Here is a 24,161-nt window from a genome sequence, read left to right on the forward strand (position 1 = left end):
TGCTAAGCCCTAAGATGACTGCTTCGTATTTAGCGATGTTGTTTGTGCACTTATCTGATTCTAGTGCAAAGCGGAGACGCGCGACGTATCTGTATTTGAGTCTGGCGGGTGATGTAATGATTGCTGCAGCGCTGGCGCATGCGTGACACCATGCCCCATCACAGTGGGTGGTCCAGGCGGTTTTTGCATGACATTTTGGTGGTTCTGAAAGCCCTGTCTAGTCTATGATGAAGTCGGCCAAAACTTATGATTTGATTGTTGTTCTGGGCTCGAAGGTGATGTTGTAACTAGAGAGTTCTGCTGCCCATTTGGCGATTCTAGCGGACGCCTTCGGATTCCTAAGCAACTCTCCAAGACCCCTATCAGAAGTGACTCGTACTTTGTGTGCTTCAAAATAGTGTCTCAGCTTGCGCAAAGCCATGATGACCGTGTATGCTATCTTTTCTAGCTCTGTCATGTTGCACTTTGAGCTTGTGAGGACTTTGGAGACAAGATATACTAGGTATTGTTGAATCTTGCCCTCTCTGGTCTTTTCTTGAACTAAGGTTGCGCTGACCGCGCTAGGTAAAGCTGCGATGTACAGTAGTAGGGGTAACCCTTGGTCTGGACTTGTTAATGTTGCCAGGTCGAACAGATATTGCTTCAGAGACTTGAAGGTGGTGGCTTGTTCTGGGCCTCAAGCAAAGTCTTTGGCACCACGTAACGTTTTGAGAAACGAAAGGCTTTGATCGGCGGATCGTGAGATAAATCTGTTCAGTGCAGCCAATCTGCCTATCAGTCATTGGATGTCTCTGGTGGATTGTGGCGGTGCCATGTCTATGATAGCCTGAATTTTGCTCGGATTGGCCTCGATTCCTCTGTGCGATATGAGGTAGCCGAGTATTTTGTCTTGGCGTACACCAAAGATGCATATTTTGGGTTTAGCCGGAGTCGGGCATCGCGCATGTTGGCGAATGTTTCTGCAAGGTCTGAAAGGTGATCATCTTTGTTTTTGCTCACAACAAATATATCATCAACATAGGTGAAGACGTTGAGGCCCATCTAGTCCTCTAGAATCTTTTTGGTGAGACAGGAGAAGGTTGAGGCGGCGTTTTTGAGCCCTTCGGGCATCCGCACGAAACAGTACGTGTCGAATGGTGTGATGAAAATTGTGCTAGCCTTGTCCCCCTCTTTCATGTAGATTTGATGATAACCTGACAAACAGTCTAGGAGAGACATAACCTCGCAGCCAGTTGCGGAATCAACGATTTTGTCGATTCGTGGTAGAGGAAAGTTGTCCTTGGGGCAGGCTTTGTTGAGGTTGGTGATATCGATGCATATTCGCCATTTCCCATTTTGCATCTGTACCATGACGACATTGGCGAGCCAAGTAGGGTAAGCTATTGGTTTGATAAACTTTGCTTCTAATAAACGGTGCACCTCAGCTTTCACTGCTTCTGTTTTCTTGTCGGACATTTTCCTTAACCGCTGCTTGGGCGCACGGAGGGGTCGATGCCCAGACTATGTTTGATGATGGTGCAGCAGACCCCAACTAGGTCTAGAGCGGACCAGGCGAAGACGTCCTTGTTGAGGTTGAGACAGGAGAGAAGTCTTGCTTCTTCGTTTGGTGAAAGGTCTTCGCTGATCAAGATGGTTTGCTTAGGAGTTGCGAAGTCAAGGGGGGCTGTCTTAGTTCCCTCGTTGCTCTGCAGTTGTGCGTTGACTTTTTGTGTTTAGTTGGGCGAGGACTGTTGTTGTCTTCATGCACTGTTGTTAGGCAATGAACATTGCGCTGTCCTGGGACAAAGTCTCTTTCTATGTTTCTTGCTGCTTGCTGGTCTCCATATACTGTGATTACGCCTTGAGGGTCTGGTATTTTCATGCATAGATAAAATCTGTGTATTGCTGCCTCAAACTTGTTGATGGAACCATGCCCCATTATGGCATTGTAAGGGAGACCATGTCGACGATGTTGAAGGTGACTTGTTCACTTCGTGCGTTGGGTGCCACGCCGAAGGACAGCGATAGTTCTATTTTGCCAATGGGAAAGGTGCCTTTGCCTCCAAAACCATATAGAGGATTGTCTGCTAGCTTGAGGAGGATGTGGCTGATGCCCATGCGATTGAATGCGTGCAAGAAAATGTCGGCCTGGCTGCCATTGTCGACCAGTACCTTATGTAGATCCCAGGCTACCACATGACAGTTGATCACCATGGCATATGCATGTGGCACGCTGCGTAGATCGACATCTCTTGCGTCGAAAGTGATTGGTACATGAGACCATTTGGTCTGAACCACTGGCCTAGTGAGGGCTACATGGTTGACACTGCGGTAGTGATCCTTCTTCTGTCGTTTGGTGTCGAAGTCTGCACTTGACCCTCCGGTAATCCTGTGGATGACCCACGGAAAGGTTGTTCGGCGAAGTCCTCTTGTTTGGGTGCTGGTGGGGATGGTGGAGGATTTTGGTGGTGTGGAGGTGGAGGGAGGACTTGGATCTCTTAGTGTTGGTGGTACATATGATTGGGCTGGTGATGGATTGGTTCGTTGTGGAATTGATATTGGTGGTATTGTTGGGGATGGTAAGTATGCGCGACAACTCGTTGGTTGTCGGCTGGCTAATTTCTGGCCATTTTGTCTTTGGTGGCCTTGGTTTCGAGGCAATCCCTGGTGGGGTGTGCGCAGTCTTCACCATGAAAGAGGCAGTAGAACCTTCACGGCTACGGAGCCCGGCCTCTGCCACTGCCTTTGGTGTTGGCGCCGCGACCCTATTGTGTGGGGTACTCCAGTCGACGAGCTATGTCTCCGGTGGGGTGTTGGTTGGCGATGGTGTTCACTTGTTGCTGGTTGTGGTTTGGCCTGTCAGACTCGGACTACGCTAGTCTAACCCATGTTCTGCTAGACTGCGGGGTGTCCTTGGGCTTCCGTTGAGATTCTATCTTGCTCTAATGTAGCTCTTCGGACCTGGCGTATTATTCAAATAACTGATATAGCTCTTGCAAGTTTTTGGGTGGGTCTCTTATGCAGTGGCTGTATAAGACACCAGTCCGGAGACCGTTGATTGCGTAATGGATGGCTATGTGGTCATCGACAGATGGCAATTGTGACTTAAGAAGGAGGAAATTTTTGTAGTACTCCTGTAGGGTTTCTTTCTCCTGTTGTCTGTAGAGTGATAATTTAGCCAGGGCATCAGTGTCCGGCCTATACCCTTGGAAATTCAACAAGAACTTGTCACGAAGTGCTTTCCATGATTCAATTGATAATGGCGGCAATCTGGTGTACCATGTCATGGCTGGCCCTTCGAGTGCTATGATGAAGGATTTGGCCATGGTGGTGTCGTCCCCTCCGGATGATGCAATCGCAACCTGTTAGCTCATGATGTATTGGGATGGGTCGGTGCTACCATTGCACTTGGGGTAAGCACCTGCTCTGAAGTTGCTAGGCCAAGGTGAGGCCTAGAGCTGTGGTGCTAGTGGGCTTCGCTCATCAAGGTAATTAATCCCCTGGAAAGTGGTTGGAGTGATGAGAGGGCCCCGCTTCATGTGGTGTGGGCCTTCGCCTTGCATATCTGCAATTTGTTGCTCTAGTTCTCTTGCCTTTTGTTCCTCATCCAATATCATTTGCCTGACTTTGGCTTGCATGTTGATGCACTGGCGCTTAGCTGCGAGTATTTCTTTCTGCTTCTTCAAATGATTGTTCTTGATGTGAAGGGCTCGTAACTTGAATTGGTCTTCGGCTGATATGCCTATGATTTCACTGTCTTCGACGGTGTCTTCTCCCTCTGGGTGGATAAAGCCTAGCGGAGGTGCTTGAGGTACCCTTAGAGCTGCAGGTGCGCTCGGTGCCCTCCAGCGTGGGAAGATTGTCTTGGCGTTGTCTTTTGCTGTTGACTGCCTCATTGTCGAAGGCCTCTTGAAGGATGTTGTCTGCAATGGGAGTCTTGCCTTTCTTTTCAGCCAGAAGGGCCGCCTTCGCTACATCATCGATGGAAATGGTGGTCTTCGAATTCGCTCTATTGGGGGCCATCGTGGGAATGGTTTGTCGTAGCACAAACGGTGGGCGCCAAATATTGGAACTTGCAAACCCATGGTTAGCCAAGCTCAAACGGTGGGAGAATAGGAAACAGTTTGATGCCGCTTAACATAGACTATCAGGGCAACGTTGTTTTTTTTGTCCCCCGCAATGGTGTTGTACGGGGGTATTTATAGGTAACCGAGGGTCGGCCCTACCCCATCAAAGATGGTTGTACCCTTAGTTACCTACGTTATCCCCGGAATATTCTCCCTCAGGGGGTTAAAGAGGGTCATTACAACGTAATTAATTACAAACATGGGCCGATCCACTAACAGCCCTACCCTCATGGCATCTTGCAGGCAAGATCTCACAGTGTGGGCCGACTATACATGGGCCCCCCTATTACAACTGGCGGTAGATCGTAGTACATGGTCTTCGCAATCTAGATTCTCTTTCGATGGAATTCTCGATGGTCTTCGCTCTGGCCCGTCATAGCAAAGGGAGCGCCCGAGTCTTCGCCCGGACTCTGTGCTCTCCGAAGCGTGGTCGTTCTTCAGGCCTTCATGCCCTCCGGTCCTTAATCCTTCGACATTGTGGTTTTCGAGCGACGGGCAATGAGCCTTCGCCCCAACAGGATGCTTGGGTGTTTTGAATGGAGGTGGTTGGAGGTATTTATAGCCCCAACCACCAATATTGTCATAGGTAGCTGTTGTCTGTCGATGGGCGCACCGGACAGTCCGGTGCGCACCGGACAGAGCACTATTCACTGTTTAGTGCCTGCCACGTCAGTTGCCCGTTGGAGTCTGTAGTAGTCGATCGTTGGATTCGCCTGCCCCTGTGGCGCATCGGACAGTACAGTGCACACCAGACAGTACGGTGCACAATGGACAGTCCGGTGAATTAAAGCCGGGGAGCGTCGAGTTTTTCCCGAGAGCAGCCTATTCATCGGGCGCTCCAGCCTGGGCACCAGACAGTCCGGTGCACCCTAGGCTGGTGCAAGCCTGACTCGCCTAGGCCAACTTTCTTCAATTCGATTTCTCTCGATTTGATAAGGTTCCTTACAGATGAATATGAACTTTATGCACCTGAGAAAAGATCAACTAGGCAAACTAGTTAGTACATTAGTTTTGTGATGGTCGTCAAACACCAAAATCGATTATAGGAGATGGTTGAGGCCATTTACCTTTCACTTCTAGCAATCTAGGACCACCAGGCAGCGGAACAAAGCGAGAGAAGGCGGACGGGATCACGATCTGATGCGAAGGTCCCACCAGTCATTGAAGGGGCTTCGGGTTGTGCTTGAGCCAAGAGCTGGGCCAAAGGCAAGCGGCCCCGCATGTCGGTGTTTGAAGGAGGTTTCGGTGCGTGGATCGGGAGACTGTCCGGTGGGGCCCACACGCTGCCGCCAATTGGCTAGTGGGCCGGCACACACGGGGGATCATGGGCCAGGAGGTAGAATTGGCCCGCGAGGTAGTGTCCTTTCTTATTTTTTTTCTTTTGTTTAAATTCATGTTTTCTTATATATATATATTCAAATTGAATTCAAATAAAGTTTAAATCCCAAACTCAATTATAATGCACAATCAAAAGGATATCAGCATGAGACTCAAATCATATATATTTTAGATGTTTATTTATTATTTTCTTTATTTAAGTAGATGCTTCAAATTAGTGATGCACACCCATAAGCATTCTTTTAAATAAATAAAATTACTCTCTGAATGTATAACCTAATTAAAATATAATTCAATTAATCAGTCATTTGTTACCTATTTATTTTAATAAGATAGTCCGTAATGTATAATCTTTATTAAAAGGTATTTGAACTTAAGTTTCTTGTTCAACAATATCTCCAAATTTATTATTAAAAAGGGATATCTTAATAGTATTTTAAGAGGGTCTATCTATTTAAAATCTTATCGAAGGATTTTTCCCAAATACCAAAAATAGGATATTCGGGTGTTACAGGTTGTGATTGGGTAACTATCCTCCTGCGACGGATGCGAGCAGGTAGATCGATACCGCCTCCCTTCCTGGTATTGGCCATCTAGGTTAGAAACACATGGTAAGATAGAATTGCAGATACGATGAATAATTACGAGACACCCAACTTTTAGGTCATGATCTTTTAGGTCGTAATAGCTCAGTAGATTAGAGTGTCAACTACTTAATACTAGTACATTACCTTATGGTGGTACATGATAGAATGCCCTACTATACTACTTCAATCAATCAAAGAAGCAAATCAAGTAGTTATCATCAACACAAACATCCAAACACTTAAATAAACAAAATATATTTTTTGTCTTAGGTCTCCTATCTCTTTAGGGAGTCTTAGATGTAGGATTCCAAAGTGTGAAATCCTTCCTATCTTTCTAGAGTACCTAAGATAGAGTACTCAGAATAGAATAGCCAAAAGGTGAGACAGGATCAAGAGAAGTATAGAAAGAATGAGAGTAAGGTAAGTAGGTAAGGGTTTTATCCAGTTCTATCTAGGTTTCGTCCTATAGTCAACATTTCCTTTGATACCACTTCTATCACACCTGGATTTAAGGTGTAAACCCGAGTGCGTCTCATATGTGCGCCAAAGAAGAACAACACATATAATGACCAAGTGTATAGAGATAAATGTCACAAATATTATTACATTATGGAAGTGTCTTACAAAAATAAATGATAACAAATAAGCGAACTAATATTATTCCTTGGTGCCATTAAGCTGACTAGGAGACGCCACCTAGACTTCATCGTACTCCTCGTAGTAGTCCTCCTCCTGGGCTACCTGCTCTTCTCCTATGGGGAGGTTATATATCGCAAGGGTGAGCTCACAAAAGATCATAGCTCAACAAGTTGTGGGGAATAATGTGCATGAACTCACCAAAAGTGGGGGGTTCATGTGAAGTGTAAGGCTAATCAACAAATAATGGTTAAAGTTGAGCATTGATTTTAATAAGTTGTGTATACCAACCCAAAGTAATAATAGATCAAAATTGATAATAAAACCACAATGTGATGCATATGACAAATTAAGTTTATTCAATAAGTTAATCTTGCGAGAGTCCTAAGCTGCTCATGACCGCGAGCACGGCTAGTATGCTAGTTTTACACTCTGTAGAGGTTGTACTCTTTACCCACAAGTCATGCTAGCCATTTGCCAAGGGGACTAGAAGTCTCATTCATCTCTATCGAGGAGACAAGGCAGTGTAACACTATGAGGCCTTTACAAAGTTCCGCTAGCTTTAGAAAACCCGCTACGGTTTCTAAGGAGAGTGATATAGGAATCCCCCATCTGAAAAGCCATCGCAACATGATCAACCCGAGAACCTCCCTATACCAACAAATCCCCTAACGCCCTTACCCCTTTCGGGTAACGCAGACCTTCACTAGCTTCCTAATTAGTCAGCCAAGGGTGTCCCATTCCACCCTTGTGGTAGCACGTTTATCTCAAGTTAATCTCCATGTTCCAATTAACACAATAGTCTTATCATGTACAATAACGAATTCAATAACAGTAAGGAACATGATCATGAATAATAAGTATCTTAATACCCAAAACCACAAATAGCAAGTGGTAAACAAGGTATAAAGATGACCAATCTAGGGTGACCTATTAGGTCCCATCAAAATTAAGCCTAAACATGTGAAAGTGATTATAGAGAACATTATTGGGTAAATAAAAGTGGTCAAGGGCACAACATGCCTGCAATGAGCTCCTGCTCAGAGTTTTCCACCTACTTAGTACCAGGATCCTCGGTTGCATGCTCGTCTACTCACAGCAATACAAACAAACATAGCACAGGAGAAATTAACATCACACCAAACATGAGAACATACTGCATAATAATGTTCTACGCATCATAACGAAATCATAGGTTTGAGAACCACTAAATTTGGAGTTACTATTAAAGAGTTATGATTTTCTGAGATTTAAATGTTATATAAAAGAAATTAAGTGCATAATTTTAACCTATGTTTCATAACAAAATAAGGTTACCATATGATAAACAATATTATTATGGATTTAATGCAACTGGAATGGATCAAAAAGGAGTTAAAACAAATTAATTGAGCATTGACTAAGTTTCTCCATATTATTCTCACATTTAAACCATTTTCCAGATTTTCTTTAAAGAAATATCACTTTCCTGGACCGCGGGTCTAAAAACCAGAGAATACAGGGTCCATAATATAAATTTTAGGGCTCAAATGTAATAGTAATAATACTAGAGTGGACGGCGGGTTATTTTACTGAAAACAGAGGGTTTCTTATGTAAAAAGACATGGCTGAAGGGGTATTACCAGATCTACACCATCCGATCTCAAACCAGCGGTCCAGATTAAAATAGCCATCATCTGAACTGGTATGGAACAGGGGCCACACGATCTAAGATCGACAACCCCAATTGAACATGACGAAGGGATACACTTGATTTAATCAGACCCGTCCCTACCCCGATCCACAGCTCTCGGTGCATCCCTCTAACTTCTAATTGCGGTCATTTGCTAGCAGATCAACGCTCCCGCTTCTTCCCCCAATCCGGCAATTGAGCACGATGGCGCTAGCTCCATTGCGGCGGCGCATCATCGGCATAAAAGCGGCCTAGCTCCCAGGATCCCTACTTCTTCCCCGCACGTGGTGATTCAGAGCGAGATCACGAAGGTGAATCGGTCCGGCTAATTTCTTGTGCTTGGTAGAGCAGGGAGCTTTGCCCACGGTGGCGGGCGACACTACGACCCGGCTGCCCGACGGCGTGGTGACTTGTGACGTGCTACTACTGGTGAAGTGTTCTACACATACACGAGACGATAACGAGCGAGGAATGTTGCTTACCAAAGGCCCTAGAAGAGGCTAGAGCCGATCGTGATGCAGTCATAGCTTGCGCCCACGCACAGCATGAAATCGGCACCGGCACACTCTCTCTATTCTTCACAATCTCCCTCACAACAGCGGTAGTGAAAGGAAGGGAAGAGAGAGAGGGTTGGCTTCATATACTGTGGCCGAGGCTCGCAGCGAGGAGATCTCGCCCGGGCGGTTTACCAGCTGGAACAGCGGAGGAGGAGGTTATGGCGTCCGCTCTCCGCGCTCCGCGCTCTAGAAGACTGTCTGTGTGTTGGGGTCCACTGTCCAGTGAGCGGGAATATGACACGGATGCGGTATGTGGCTGACATGTGGGTCTGTGGACTTTGGCAGTGTTTGTTCCGTGCGCGAGAGAGGGAGGCTGGCAAGTGGGTCCGATCTACCGGTGAGAGATGAGATGTTGTGTCACACCTGGTTTTGGAAGGCAAACCGAATGCGAACCATGTACGTGCCAGGATCAGAAACTCACGTACACAGCGATTACATAATTGGACATTATCACACAATGCTCGAATTAAATAACAAAAGGGTACTTAGTTACATAAAGATGTCCAAGACATCCACAGAGTCTAATACATAACCATTGTTCAACATAATTATCAAAGTGCGGAATTACGAAACGTAGAAGCTAAGCCTACACAGGCAGCTGACTGGGGGTTTGCCACTAAGAAAGAACTAGAACTCGTCATATTCCTGGAACTCCTCGAAGTCATCCATGTTGCTAGCATCACCTCCTGAGCGCTGAGCACACTGGGGACAACCTGGGGTGGGGTGGTGTGTAAAGCAAGGGTGAGTACACATCAACGTACTCAGCAAATGTCCTGTTTGGCTAAAGTGGACTAGCTGTATATGGAGTTTGAGGTTAAGCAGTTGCTTTTAGTTGGTCAAGTAGTTATTATTAGTAGAGCCAAGTTTTAGTAATAAACCCAGTTATTACCCAGAAGTACCTCCTCAAAAGAGGAAATACCAGAGATCAGATTTTATATCATCATTGTTAACCATCATCATAAAAGTATCCAAAGTTCTTCTAATCAAAGAGGATCCCAAGGCTGCTCTTAACTGTGAGCTCGGCTGATATACCAGTTCTTAACACTCTGCAGAGGTTGTACACTTTACCCACAAGTCGTGATCCCTTTCCAGCCTGGGTTGTACAAACCCGATCTTCACTACCAAGGTGAATGGCCAGGGTACACTATGTAGCCTTTACAAAGACTCCCCTGGTGCATAGTTGCTCGTTAGGTTTCGCCAGTTGAACAAACGCAGTACACCTTCCCAAGGTGGGTGACTAACAAAACCAAATCGAAAGAACCTCTGCACCCCAACCTTGGTAGAGTGAGCACTACGCCCCGACCCCCATTGACGGCCCTATGGCAAAGCCAACTACACCCCCAGGTTCATCTAATTAATCGGCTAAGGGCGTCCCATTCCACCCTCATGGTTGTACTGTTATCCCGGGTGGTCACTCCACGAACAGGTCCTTATGGAGAGGTACTCAGGAAAAAGGCCTGAGCCCCCTAAGGTATCACAAGATCATCCACATAATCAGGATAACAGTATCGTATCATAAATGTTCACATCATGTTCATTGATTAAAGTTAAGGCAATAGCAAAATGCTAACCATGATAACCCAAAAGGTAAACAAGGATAAGTGAATATAGACTAGTCAATCCTTATTAGGTTTCATAAAGTAATGTGGAACAGTGAATCATAAAGTATGTAGGACATAATAGGTCAGAGGACACTTGCCTTCATCAGGTTCCTGCTCTGGGTGGTCTCCAACTACACACTCAGGAACCTCGGACTGCTCGTTGTCTAAATAAAGCGAGCATGCATTCAATACATTTGGAAAGTACAAATGAACATCACACCAACCATGTACAAACATTGGAACACATCTTAAAGGACACAAAACTATCTAAGGGATCATGAATTCAAATTATAACATAACCTATAACATACCTTAACTTTATTTGAAAATAGATTACGATTTCCCCTAGGTGTTACTTACAAGTACCTAAACATAGTTTGTCGGTGTTTCGACCCCGGGGGGTCCCTGGACCGACGAGTAAATTGTCGCCTCGTGTCCTAGCCCAGATGGGTCGGCGCGAGACGGAGCACGAAGGGGGGAGAAACGGCAAAGGGGAAACCCGTTGCCTCCGTGTTGTCCTGCGCCCAGGTCGGGTGCGCTTGCAGTAGGGGGTTACAAGCGTCTGCGAGGGAGAGAGAGAGGGAGAGAGAGACTGTCCGCCAGCCCGTTCTCCCGCGCGGCCAACCTTCTCGTACGAGAGCCCTGGACCTTCCTTTTATAGGCGTAAGGAGAGGGCCCAGGTGTACAATGGGGGGTGTAGCAGTGTGCTAACGTGTCTAGCAGAGAGGAGCTAGAGCCCTAAGTACATGTCATCGTGGCAGTCGGAGAGGTTTTGGCACCCTGTTCATGTGATGTCGTGGCCATCGGAGGAGTGCTTGAGCCCTGTGGAAGTACAGCTGTCGGGGCTGTCGGATCCTTGCTGATGTCTCCTTGCTTTCGTAAGGGCCTAAGAGCCACCGTCGTCATGGAGCACGCGGGGTGCCATCATTACTTGTTTACCGGGGCGAGCCAGATGGGACGCCGGTCTTGTTCCTCGTAGCCTGAGCTAGCTAGGAGTAGGGTAATGATGGTCCCCCTGTGACGTGGTCGGTCCGAGCCCGGGGTCGGGCAAGGTGGTGACTCCTCCGAGGTCGAGGTTGAGCTCGAGCCCTGGGGTCGGGCGAGGCGGAGTCCGTCTTCCGAGGTTGAGGCTGAGTCCGAGCCCTGGGGTCGGGTGAGGCGGAGTCTGTCTTCCGAGGTCGAGGCTGAGTCCGAGCCCTGGGGTCGGGCGAGGCGGAGTCCGTCTTCCGAGGTTGAGGCTGAGTTCGAGCCCTAGGGTCGGGCGAGGCGGAGTCCGTCTTCCTATGGCGCCCAAGGCTGGACTTAGCTGTTGTCAGCCTCACTCTGTCGAGTGGCACAACAGTCGGAGCAGGGCAAGCGGCGTTGTTTTCCTGTCAGGTCGGTCAGTGGAGCAGCAAAGTGACTGTGGTCACTTTGGTCCTGTCGACTGAGGAGCGCGCGTAAGGATAAGGTGTCAGTCGATCCTTGCATTAAATGCTCCTGCGATACGGTCGGTCGGCATGGCGATCTGGCCAAGGTTGCTTCTCCACGAAGCCTGCCCGAGCTGGGCCTCGGGCGAGTCGAAGGTGCGTCCGTTGCTTGAGGGGACCCTCGGGCGAGACGTGAATCCTCCGGGGTCGGCTGCCTTTGCCCGAGGCTGGGCTCGGGTGAGGCAAGATCGTGTCCCTTGAGTGGACTGAGCCTTGACCTTAATCGTGCCCATCAGGCCTTTGCGGCTTTGTGCTGATGGGGGTTACCAGCTGAGATTTAGGAGTCTTGGGGGTACCCCTAATTATGGTCCCCGATAGTAGCCCCCGAGCCTCGAAGGGAGTGTTGATACTCGCTTGGAGGCTTTTGTCGCACTTTTTTGCAAGAGGACCGGCCTTTCTCGGTTGTGTTTCGTTCTGGTGGGTGCGCGCGAGCGCACCCGCCGGGTGTAGCCCCCGAGGCCTCGGAGGAGTGGTTTGACTCCTTCGAGGTCTTAGCGCGTTTCGTGATGCTTCGGCCGGTCTGGTTGTTCCCTCATGCGAACTGGCCGTAGCCCGGGTGCATAGTCAGGTCCCAAGTTCTCGGGCTGGTATGTTGACGCTGTCAATGGTTTGGCCGGAGCCGAGTTTGCGAGAGCAGCCCCCGAGCCTCCACACAAAGCGAGAGGACGGTCAAGGACAGACTCGGCTTTTTTCCTATGCCCCTGCGTCGCCTTTCCGCAAGGAGGAGGGGGAAAGCGCCATGTTGCCCTCGGAGGGCGCCGAACATGGTGTCTCCAGTGAGTTGCTAACGGGTGATCCGAGTGGACGCCCGTGCCCCGTTCGATAAGGGTCGGCTAGTGGCCCAGAGGCGCGCTCCAAAACTACCTGCAGGTGATTTGCCGGACCCGGTCCCGTTTGATAGGGTCCGAGGGCTCGATGCCTCCCTCTGATGGGATTCCGTTACAGAATCGCTCCTGCTGGTCTCGGAAATGTCCTAGGGTACCTCGGGAGCGTAGCCCGAGCCTCGGCCATGTATCGGACGTACCCAGAGTCATCCCTCGCTCTGCGTGCTCTGAGGCGGCTGTCGAACCCTTCGGGGGCCAGCCTATGAACCCCTGATCAGTAGTGGGTGTGGAGCCCGAGTGGCCTGAGGCGGTTGTCGAACCCATCCGAGGGGCCAGCCTTCGAACCTCCGACCAGTGGTGGGCGCGGAGCCCGAATGCTCTGAGGCGGCTGTCGAACCCTTCCGAGGGGCTAGCCTTCGAACCTCTTATCAGTAGGGGGGCTCGGGGCCCGAGTGCTCTGAGGCAGCTGTCGAACCCTTCCGAGGGGCCAGCCTTCGAACCTCTGATCAGTAGGAGGGCTTGGGGCCCGCTTCCTTCGTAGAGAAGGATCCCTTTCGAAGTATCCCCTTTCCCGGTCCCTGTAGCAAGAGAGAGAAAGAGGAACAGGAAAAGGATACGAAATCGAACGACGTGGCGCACCTTTTTTGACGCGGTCATTATGGCGGAGGTGAAGCGTCGCCTGCTTCGCCGGCCAAAGGTGCCGCCTGTCCTGCCGCAGAGTTAATGCGACGGGACAAGTGGTTCGCGGGGCGGCCGTTGTGCGTGCGCGAGCCGTTCGAGGAACGGAACACGAGCGTGTCGTCTTCACGCCGTGGGAGAGGGCTCTCTCGCTGTCCCAGGAGGGGATGTGAGCCTGCAGTCGACTTGACCGCTGCTTCCGCCCGCCTACCACCGCCATTACTGTCGGCCCACTTTTGGCCATATCGACCGTCGCGCCTTCTCCCGCGGCTGGCTGTCCCGTGACCGATGTGCTCGGTTGGCACTGTTGGGCCATGTGCAGGGTCGCCTCGAGTCACGACACTGGTTCCGTAGTCGAGAAGGCACGGTAGTGGCGCAAGTGGCGGTGCAGTTTCTTGCACGTAGTAACCGGCGCGCCGATCACATGACGTGTGGGCCTAGGCCCCCACGCTGGACGCGTCGAAGTCGAAAGGGTGCGCCCCCTTGGTGCAGTTGCATGCCGCCTGCATGGCGGTCCGTCCTTTCACCCGCTGGTCTGGGCGAAAGTGGAGGAGTGCTTGTAACCGCTGGGCAGTTACGCGCACCGCACGCGGCGGTTTGGCCTCTTCTGTCCTGGGCCAGCTTGCATGACGCGTGGGACCCAGCCCCCGTGTCGTAGGGGGAGGACCTTGGAGCGTGTTGGTGAAGACCCAGTCCGCGACGGCTGAGGACGCGAGTGGGGAGAGTCACCTTTAAAAGGAGGGTGACCCCCTTGGATGGCAACCATGTCTTCGCACTCTCTTCATGCATCGCGCCCTTCCACCTTCCGAGCCCCCGGATGGGGAGCGCTCGTGGTTCTTCCGTCTTGTCGTCGTTGGAGGAACACAACTTCGCGGAAGTTGGTACCTTTCAGTCATCGCTCGGCTTCAAGGATTTTCATCAGGCAGCCCGGCTGCATCCCCTCGCCGGTGGTCACCCAAGATGGTGACCACCAGTTCGATGGTGGGGAGAAGCGAGCTGGGCTACGGCCTCTGCCCCTCCCTCAGCTTCAAGGATGTTCATCATCAGTGCTGGGGAGGGGAGTGCGTTGAGTTGGGGCCTGTCTCCACGCGGGCAGCGGCCCGCTCCTTCCCTCAGTGATTGGGGGGAGGGGCATTTGCTGTTTGTGGCGCTGGCAGCTGCCGCGTGTCTGGCTCTCCGGCCTAAGCGGCTCCGGCGCTGCTTCCGGTGCCACCTCCCACCGAGGCAGCCGGAAGAGGTTTCTCTGCCGACGAGATAGCCGGAGCCACCCGCGGACTGACCTCTGACTCTACGGCCTTGGTAGCTTGTCCTCGCCCCTCGAGTGGGGTCGTGGGCAAGGGCTTTGTCGCAGCAGCGTCTGCCCTGAGGTCATCGCTGCTACTGTTTGGCCGCCCGGAGCGGAGGTCGTTGTCGCTGCTGCCGGAGCGGGCGTCGGCAAGCCACCTGGGGTTTTGTCGCCCCGCAGGCCCTCCAATGTGGGGGGTTGTTCGTACCTGCGGGGGTGGAACCGGAGTTCCGTTTGTAATGGCACCTTGAGTGCCGGTGTTTGTTCATCGCGGCTATCGGGGCCTGAACATTTATGTATTTTGGCGTGAAGCCATGTTTCTTCCTCATTTCGAGCACTAGGACTCGTCTGTCGGCTAACCGAACCGCTTAACCAAGTGTGAGTTGCCTCATGCGAAGGTGACGAGTGAGGTATCCGTATCCGGAGGCGTAGGAGTCCCTCGGCTCGGTCGGCCTTGCCGCTCGAGGCATCTCTTGCTTAGTTAAAGGAACCCTCGGCCACTCTGCGATGAGCCGGAGCCGGAGGCAGCGGTGTCAGCATGAACAGAGGCAGAGTTGGCTCGAAAAGAAGCTTCGTCGGCCGGAGCCTGGCCGGGCCGTCCACTGGTGGGACCGATGCCGGAGTCGGGTTGCCGAGGCCATGAGCCGGGCTGATGTCCTCGGGGGACAGCTGGCTGAGGCTACGGAGCGGCCGGTCGAGCCGTCTGCTCGGGCCGGGTTCCCGGAGGAGACCCTAGCGGCGATGGCCCAGGCGTGGTGCCGACAGGTTCCTTCGAGGTGGAGATCCTCCGACCGTGTCACCGTCCGAGGCTAGGTCGGATTCCGCCGAAGGTGGAGTCGACGCCAAGGGTGCTGCTGCTCCCCCACTGATGTCTGATCCTGCAGGAACAGTTTATCTTGTAGTGTGCGTATATTTTTTCGCGGCCGCCGAGGCCCAAACATATCGTCGTCGTGTTGTAAAGCTGCGTTTCTTTTCCCCTTGTTTCGAGTAACTGGACTTATTTGTCGGTAACAGAATTGTTTGTCCGAGCGAGAGTTACTTTTCACGGAAGGTGATGAGTGAGGTATCCGTATCCCGAAGGCGTAGGAGTCCCTCGGCTCGGTCGGCCTTGCCGCTTACGTGTACTCTTACTCGTCCGTAGGATTCTGTTATCGATATAGTCGAGAAGGCACGAAAAATCGTTTCGGCAGAAGAGTTTTCGAGCATTAAGACTTGTTCGGTCAGCGGAATCGCTTATCCGAGCGTGAGTTACTTATCGCAGAAGGTGATGAGTGAGGTATCCGTATCCCGGAGGCGTAGGAGTCCCTCGGCTCGGTCGGCCTTGGCTGCTTACGTGTACTCCGTCGTTTTCAGGATCACACTTTCGAAGCAGTCGAAGAGCACGAAAGATGTTCTGGCAGAAAGATTTTTTTCGAGGAAAATTTTGACGTAGAGGGGGTGCCCCCTTCTAGCCCCCGAGGCAGGGTCGGGCTTTGCCGAGGCAAGGCTGACCCTTCCTTGATGGTTAGACTTTGTTGGCGTATGTGAACGAGGTGTATGAACGACTTGAAAACATCTTAAGGGTAGAAGCGACGTAGCTGTCGGATGTTCCAAGCGTTGTTGTAGACCTCGCCTTGACTGTTGGCCATCTTGTACGTTTTGGGCTTCAAAATCTTGGCGATGATGAACGGCCCTTCCCAGGGAGGCGTGAGCTTGTGGCACCCTCGGGCGTCTTGTCGTAGCCGAAGCACCAAGTCGCCCACCTGGAGGTCTCGGGACCGAACCCCACGGGCGTGGTAGCGTCGCAGGGACTGCTGATACCGCGCCGAGTGTAGTAAGGCCATGTCCCGAGCCTCTTCCAGCTGGTCCAGTGAGTGTTCTCGGTTGGTTTGGTTACTTCGGTCGTCGTACACCATCGTCCTCGGGGAATCGTATTCTAAGTCTGTGGGCAAGATGGCCTCGGCCCCATAGACTAGAAAGAACGGCGTGAAGCCCGTGGCTCGGCTCGGCGTTGTCCTCAGACTCCAGACCACCGAAGGGAGTTCCTTCATCCATCGCCTGCCGAACTTGTTGAGGTCATTGTAGATCCACGGCTTGAGTCCTTGCAGAATCATGTCGTTGGCACGCTCTACTTGCCCATTCGTCATGGGGTGAGCTACGGCGGCCCATTCCACCCGGATGTGGTGATCCTCGCAGAAGTCCAGGAACTTTCTGCCGGTGAACTGGGTGCCGTTGTCGGTGATGAGGGAGTTCGGGACCCCGAAGCGATGGTTGATGTTGGTGAAGAACGCCACCGCTTGTTCGGACCTGATGCTGTTTAGGGGTCGGACCTCGATCCACTTGGAGAATTTGTCGATAGTGACCAGCAGGTGCGTGTAGCCCCCGGGTGCCTTCTGCAAGGGACCGACGAGGTCCAGACCCCACACAGCAAATGGCCAGGTGATGGGTATTGTTTGCAGAGCCTGAGCGGGCAGGTGGGTCTGTTTTGCGTAGAATTGACACCCTTGGCAGGTGCATACAATCCTAGTGGCGTCTGCCACCGCGGTTGGCCAGTAGAAACCCTGCCGGAATGCGTTTCCAACGAGGGCCCGAGGTGCTGCGGGGTGACCGCAAGCCCCCGAGTGTATTTCTTGTAATAACTCCTGACCTTCGGTGATGGGTATGCATCGCTGGAGGATGCCTGAGGGGCTGCGGTGGTAGAGCTCCTTCCTGTCACCCAGCTTAACGAACGACTTGGCGCGCCGCGCCAGTCGCCGAGCTTCGGCTCGGTCGAGGGGTAGCTCTCCTCGGTGGAGATATTGCAGGTACGGGGTCTGCCAGTCTCGATTAGGCGGGACCCCATTCCGCTCTTCCTCGACGCGCAGTGCCTCACCCTCAGGGGCCGAGGGTGCCTCGGGCCGAGCCGAGGGCGCCTCGGGCAGGGCCGAGACCATCTCGGGCTCGGACGTGTCGTCCGTCTTGACTGAGGGTTGATGTAGATCTGGGAGAAGACGTCCGGAGGGACCGTTGTCCGCTCCGAGGCTATCTTAGCCAGCTCATCCGCAGTCTCGTTGTATCGTCGGGCGATGTGGTTGAGCTCGAGCCCGAAGAACTTGCCCTCCAGGCACCGAACCTCATCGCAGTAGGCTTCCATCTTCGAGCCGCGGTAGTGGGAGTTCTTCATGACCTGGTCGATGACAAGCTGCAAGTCGCCACGAGCATCGAGGCTTCGGACCCCTAGCTCGATGGTGATGCGCAACCCGTTAACCAGAGCCTCGTACTCGGCCACATTGTTGGACGCCGGGAAATGGAGGCGCAGCACGTGGCGGAGGTGCTTCCTGAGGGGTGAGATGAAGAGCAGGCCCGCGCCCGCTCCTGTTTTCATCAATGACCCATCGAAAAACATGGTCCAGAGTTCCGGTTGGATCGGAGCTGCTGGAAGCTGGGTGTCGACCCATTCAGCCACAAAGTCCGCCAAGACTTGGGACTTGATGGCCTTCCGAGGGGCGAACGAGATAGTCTCGCCCATGATCTCCACCGCCCACTTTGCAATCCTACCCGAGGCCTCTCTGCACTGGATGATCTCCCTCAGGGGGAAGGATGACACCACAGTCACCGGATGAGACTCGAAGTAGTGTCGCAACTTTCGCCGCGTCAGAATTACCGCGTACAGTAGCTTCTGAATTTGCGGGTAGCGGATTTTGGTCTCGGACAGTACTTCACTGATGAAGTAGACCGGCCTCTGGATGGGCAATGTGTGCCCCTCTTCTCGTCTCTCAACCACGATCGCGACGCTGACCACCTGAGTGGTAGCGGCGACATAGATCAAGAGGGCTTCTCCGGCAGCGGGGGGCACCAGGATGGGCGCGCTTGTGAGGAGCGCCTTCAGGTTCCCGAGGGCTTCCTCGGCCTCGGAGGTCCAAGTGAAGCGCTCGGTCTTCCTTAAGAGGCGGTACAGAGGTAGGCCTCTTTCGCCGAGGTGCGAGATGAAACGGCTCAGAGTCGCAAGGTATCCCATGACCCTCTATACCCCTTTTAAGTCCTTGATGGGGCCCATGTTGGTGATGGCTGCGATTTTCTCCGGGTTGGCCTCGAAGCCCCGCTCGGAGACGATGAACCCTAGGAGCATGCCTCGGGGGACTCCGAAGACACACTTCTCAGGATTGAGTTTTACGCCTTTCGCCTTGAGACACCGGAATGTCGTTTCAAGGTCGGAGAGGAGGTCGGAGGCTTTCCTCGTCATGACTACGATGTCATCGACGTAAGCCTCGACCGTTCGACCAATGTGTTCTCCGAACACGTGGTTCATGCACCTTTGGTATGTCGCACCCTCATTCCTCAGACCGAATGGCATAGTAACATAGCAATACATGCCAAAGGGTGTGATGAAAGAAGTCGTGAGCTGGTCGGACTCTTTCATCCTAATTTGGTGATACCCTGAGTAGGCATCGAGGAAAGACAGGGTTTCACACCCAGCAGTGGAATCCACGATTTGATCGATGCGAGGCAGAGGGTAGGGAACCTTCGGACATGCTTTGTTTAGACCAGTGTAGTCTACACACATCCGCCATTTCCCTCCTTTCTTTCTCACAAGCACAGGGTTGGCAAGCCATTCGGGATGGAATACCTCTTTGATGAACCCTGCAGCCATCAGCTTGTGGATCTCCTCGCCTATGGCTCTGCGCTTTTCTTCATCGAATTGGCGCAGAGGCTGCTTCACGGGTCGGGCTCCAGCTCGGATGTCCAGCGAGTGCTCGGCGACATCCCTCGGTATGCCGGGCATGTCCGAGGGACTCCACGCAAAAACTTCGACGTTCGCGCGGAGAAAGTCGACGAGCACTGCTTCCTATTTGGGGTCGAGCTCGAAGCCGATCTAGATCTGCTTGGAGGCGTCGTTGCTGGGGTCGAGAGGGACGGACTTAACCGTTTCAGCTGGCTCGAAGTTGCCGGCGTGGCGCTTTTCATCTGGCGCTTCCTTGGAGAGGCTCTCCAGGTCGGTGATGAGTGCCTCGGATTCGGCGAGGGCCTCGGCGTACTCCACGCACTCCACGTCGCATTCGTACGCGTGTCGGTACGTGGGGCTAACGGTGATGACCCCGTTGGGGCCCGGCATCTTGAGCTTGAGGTAGGTGTAGTTGGGGATGGCCATGAACTTGGCGTAGCATGGCCTCCCCAGTACCGCGTGGTAGGTTCCTCGGAACCCGACCACCTCGAACGTGAGGGTTTCCTTGCGGAAGTTGGAGGGAGTCCCGAAGCAGACGGGCAGATCGAGTTGTCCAAGGGGTTGGACGCGTTTCCCGGGGATGATCCCGTGAAAAGGCGCCGCGCCGGCCCGGATCGAGGACAGATCGATCTGCAGGAGCCCGAGGGTCTTGGCGTAGATGATGTTGAGGTTGCTGCCTCCGTCCATGAGGACCTTGGTAAGCCTGATGTTGCCGATGACGGGATCGACAACGAGCGGGTACTTCCCTGGGCTCGGCACGCGGTCGGGGTGGTCGCCCTGGTCGAAGGTGGTGGGCTTGTCGGACCAGTCTAGGTAGACTGGCGCCGCCACCTTTACCGAGCAGACCTCCCGGCGCTCTTGCTTGCGGTGCCGAGCCGAGGCGTTCGCCACTTGCCCACCGTAGATCATGAAGCAGTCGTGGACCTCGGGGAACTCCTCTGCCTTGTGATCCTCCTTCTTGTCGTTGTTGTGGGCCCTGCCACCTTCCGCCGGTGGCCCGGCCTTGTGGAAGTAGCGCCGAAGCATGACGCACTCCTCAAGGGTGTGCTTGACGGGACCCTGATGATATGGGCACAACTCCATGAGCATCTTGTCGAACAGGTTGGCGCCTCCGGGAGGCTTCCGAGGGTTCCTGTGCTCGGCGGCGGCGACAAGGTCTGTGTCGGCGGCGTCGCGTTTTGCTTGCGACTTCTTCTTTCCCTTCTTCCTCGCCTCGCGCTGAGTGGACGCCTCGGGGACGTCTTCCGGCTGGCGCCCCTGAGGCTGCTTGTCCTTCCATAAGATGGCCTCGACCGCCTCCTGACCAGAGGCGAACTTGGTGGCGATGTCCATCAGCTTGCTCGCCCTGGTGGGAGTCTTGTGACCCACCTTGCTCACCAGGTCGCGGCAAGTGGTGCCGGCGAGGAACGCACCGATGACATCCGAGTCGGTGATGTTGGGCAGCTCGGTGCGCTGCTTCGAAAATCATCGGATGTAGTCCCTCAAGGACTCTCCTGGCTGCTGGCGCCAGCTTCGGAGATCCCAGGAGTTCCCAGGGCGCACGTATGTGCCATGGAAGTTGCCGGCGAAGGCTTTGACCAAGTCGTCCCAGTTGGAGATCTGCGCAGGAGGCAGATGCTCCAGCCAGGCTCGGACGGCGTCGGAGAGGAACAGGGGAAGGTTGCGGATGATGAGGTTGTCATCGTCCGTTCCACCCAGCTAGTAGGCTAGCCAGTAGTCCGTGAGCCATAGTTCCGTCTTTGACTCCCCTGAGTACTTGGTGATAGTAGTCGGGGTTCAGAACCGGGTCGGGAACGGTGCCCGTCATATGGCCTGGCTGAAAGCTCGTGGACCGGGTGGTTCGGGCGAGGGGCTCTGATCCTCCCCACTGTCGTAGCGTCCCCCACTCCTGGGGTGGTAGCCTCGGCGCACCTTCTCGTCGAGGTGGGCTCGACGGTCGCGGCGGTGGTGCTCGTTGCCGAGGCGACCCGGGGCCGCAGGCGCTGTGTTCCGCGTGCGCCCGGTGTGGACCGAGGCTTCCCGTATGAACCGGGAAGTCGCGGCGCGATGCTCCAGGGGGTACCCCTGCCTTCGGGAGGCAGAGCTCTCGGCCCGTCGGACCGCGGCATCTTCCAGGATACGATGCCCCTAGGTGCTGGATGGTTCCGGCATCGCTCGGAGTAGTATCACTGCTGCAGCCAGGTTCTGGCCGACCCCACTGGAAGCCGGGGGTAGCCTCACCCTGGCATCGTTGGCGATGCGGTGCTGGACGTCCTGGGCCAGATGACGCGCTTCTCCGGCCGGTGCTCGGCCTGCCCACTCCTGCCCGATATTTTGCCGAAGCTGCACAAGTTGTCCTGCTTCCTCGTCGAGCCTGGCCTGTACCTCGCGGATTTGCTCGAGCTGTGCGTCCTGACCCCCCGTAGGGACTGGGACCACAGCTAGCTCCCGAAGGATGTCAACGCGAGGCGCAGGCCTAGGGGGATCACCGTCCTCCGGCATACCAAGATGGTTGCCTTCGTCGAGACCCCCTAGATCGACGTGGAAGCATTCGCGACTTGGGCCACAGTCCTCGTCGCCGAGGCTGTGGCTGCTATCGGAGCAATCGGAGAGGCAGTAGTCACAAGCGGTCATAAAGTCCCGCGTGGCACTGGGGTTATCGAGCCCAAAGAAATCCCAACTAGAGTCGGGCTCGTCATCTTCCTCGGAACCCAGGGGCCCGTAGGTCGAGACGGCCATCAGTCGGTCCCAGGGTGACCGCATATGATACCCCGGAGGGTTTGGACATGCCTTTATGAAAGCGTCCACCGAAGCGAGGTCGCTTGGCGGGTCGCAGCTGAATCTAAAAGGCATGGAACGGGAAACGGACGGTACCTCTTGATCGATGGGTGTTGACGAAGTCGCGTTAGGGACGGACTGCACCGTTGTCTCAGGTACGAGGCTGACGCCCAGCAAGTCCTTCGCGAGCGTGCTGGCATCGTCCGTCTGCTTGGGGTTGGCGTGTTGCGGGGAGACGACGCTCGTCTTCATCTCAGACGCGAGGTCAACGCCCGACGTGTCCCCAGCTGGGGCGCCGGCGCCGTCGCCTCGCTCGACAGCCGACGAGGTGCCGCCTCCTGCTTGGCCATGCCTGCCCCGCCTCCTCCTCCGTCTGCGGGGAAGGTGACGGGGCAGACCCGGATGTTGCTCTTCTGTTACGTGGGGAAGACGTCGTCGATTCCGCCGCCGGCGGGCGGGCTGACGGCCGCCATTGTCGTTGTCGTGCGGCGGAGGAAGGAGTATCATGTCATAGCTGTCGTCGAGGGACATGAACTCAAGACTCCCGAAACGAAGCATCGTCCCAGGTCGGAGAGGTTGCTGGAGACTACCCATCTGGAGCTTGACAGGAAGCTGTTCGTCAACACGCAACAGGCCCCTACCTGACGCGCCAACTGTTGGCATTTCGACCCGGGGGTCCCTGGACCGACGAGTAAATTGTCGCCGCGTGTCCCAGCCCAGATGGGTCGGCGTGAGACGGAGCACGAAGGGGGGAGAAACGGCAAAGGGGAAACCCGCGGCCTCCGTGTTGTCCTGCGCCCAGGTCAGGTGCGCTTGCAGTAGGGGGTTACAAGCGTCCGCGAGGGAGAGAGAGGGAGAGAGAGACTGTCCGCCAGCCCGTTCTCCCGCGCGGCCAACCTTCTCGTACAAGAGCCCTGAACCTTCCTTTTATAGGCATAAGGAGAGGGCCCAGGTGTACAATGGGGGTGTAGCAGTGTGCTAATGTGTCTAGCAGAGAGGAGCTAGAGCCCTAAGTACATGTCGTCGTGGCAGCCGGAGAGGTTTTGGCACCCTGTTCATGTGATGTCGTGGCCGTCGGAGGAGTGCTTAAGCCCTATGGAAGTACAGCTATCGGGGCTGTCGGATCCTTGCTGACGTCTCCTTGCTTCCGTAAGGGGCTGAGAGCCACCGTCGTCATGGAGCACGCGGGGTGCCATCATTACTTGTTTACCGGGGCGAGCCAGATGGGACGCCGGTCTTGTTCCCCGTAGCCTGAGCTAGCTAGGGGTAGGGTAATGATGGCCCCCTGTGACGTGGTCGGTCCGAGCCCGGGGTCGGGCGAGGCGGTGACTCCTCCGAGGTCGAGGTTGAGCTCGAGCCCTGGGGTCGGGCGAGGCGGAGTCCGTCTTCCGAGGTCGAGGCTGAGTCCAAGCCCTGGGGTCGAGCGAGGCGGAGTCCGTCTTCCGAGGTCGAGGCTGAGTCCGAGCCCTAGGGTCGGGCGAGGCGGAGTTCGTCTTCCGAGGTCGAGGCTGAGTCCGAGCCCTAGGGTCGGGCGAGGCGGAGTCCGTCTTCCGAGGTCGAGGCTAAGTCCGAGCCCTGGGGTCGGGCGAGGCGGAGTCCGTCTTCCTATGGCGCCCGAGGCTAGACTTAGATGTTGTCAGCCTCACTCTGTCGAGTGGCACAGCAGTCGGAGCAGGGCAGGCGGCGTTGTTTTCCTGTCAGGTTGGTCAGTGGAGCAGCGAAGTGACTGCGGTCACTTCGGTCCTATCGACTGAGGAGCGCGCGTCAAGATAAGGTGTCAGTCAATCCTTGCATTAAATGCTCCTGCGTTACGGTCGGTCGGCGTGGCAATCTGGCCAAGGTTGCTTCTCCGCGAAGCCTGCCCGAGCTGGGCCTCGGGCGAGTCGAAGGTGCTTCCGTTGCTTGAGGGGACCCTCGGGCGAGACGTGAATCCTCCGGGGTCGGCTGCCTTTGCCCGAGGCTGGGCTCGG

This window comes from Zea mays, chromosome 1 (genome assembly GCF_902167145.1).
Source record: "Zea mays cultivar B73 chromosome 1, Zm-B73-REFERENCE-NAM-5.0, whole genome shotgun sequence".
Classification (NCBI taxonomy): Eukaryota; Viridiplantae; Streptophyta; class Magnoliopsida; order Poales; family Poaceae; genus Zea; species Zea mays.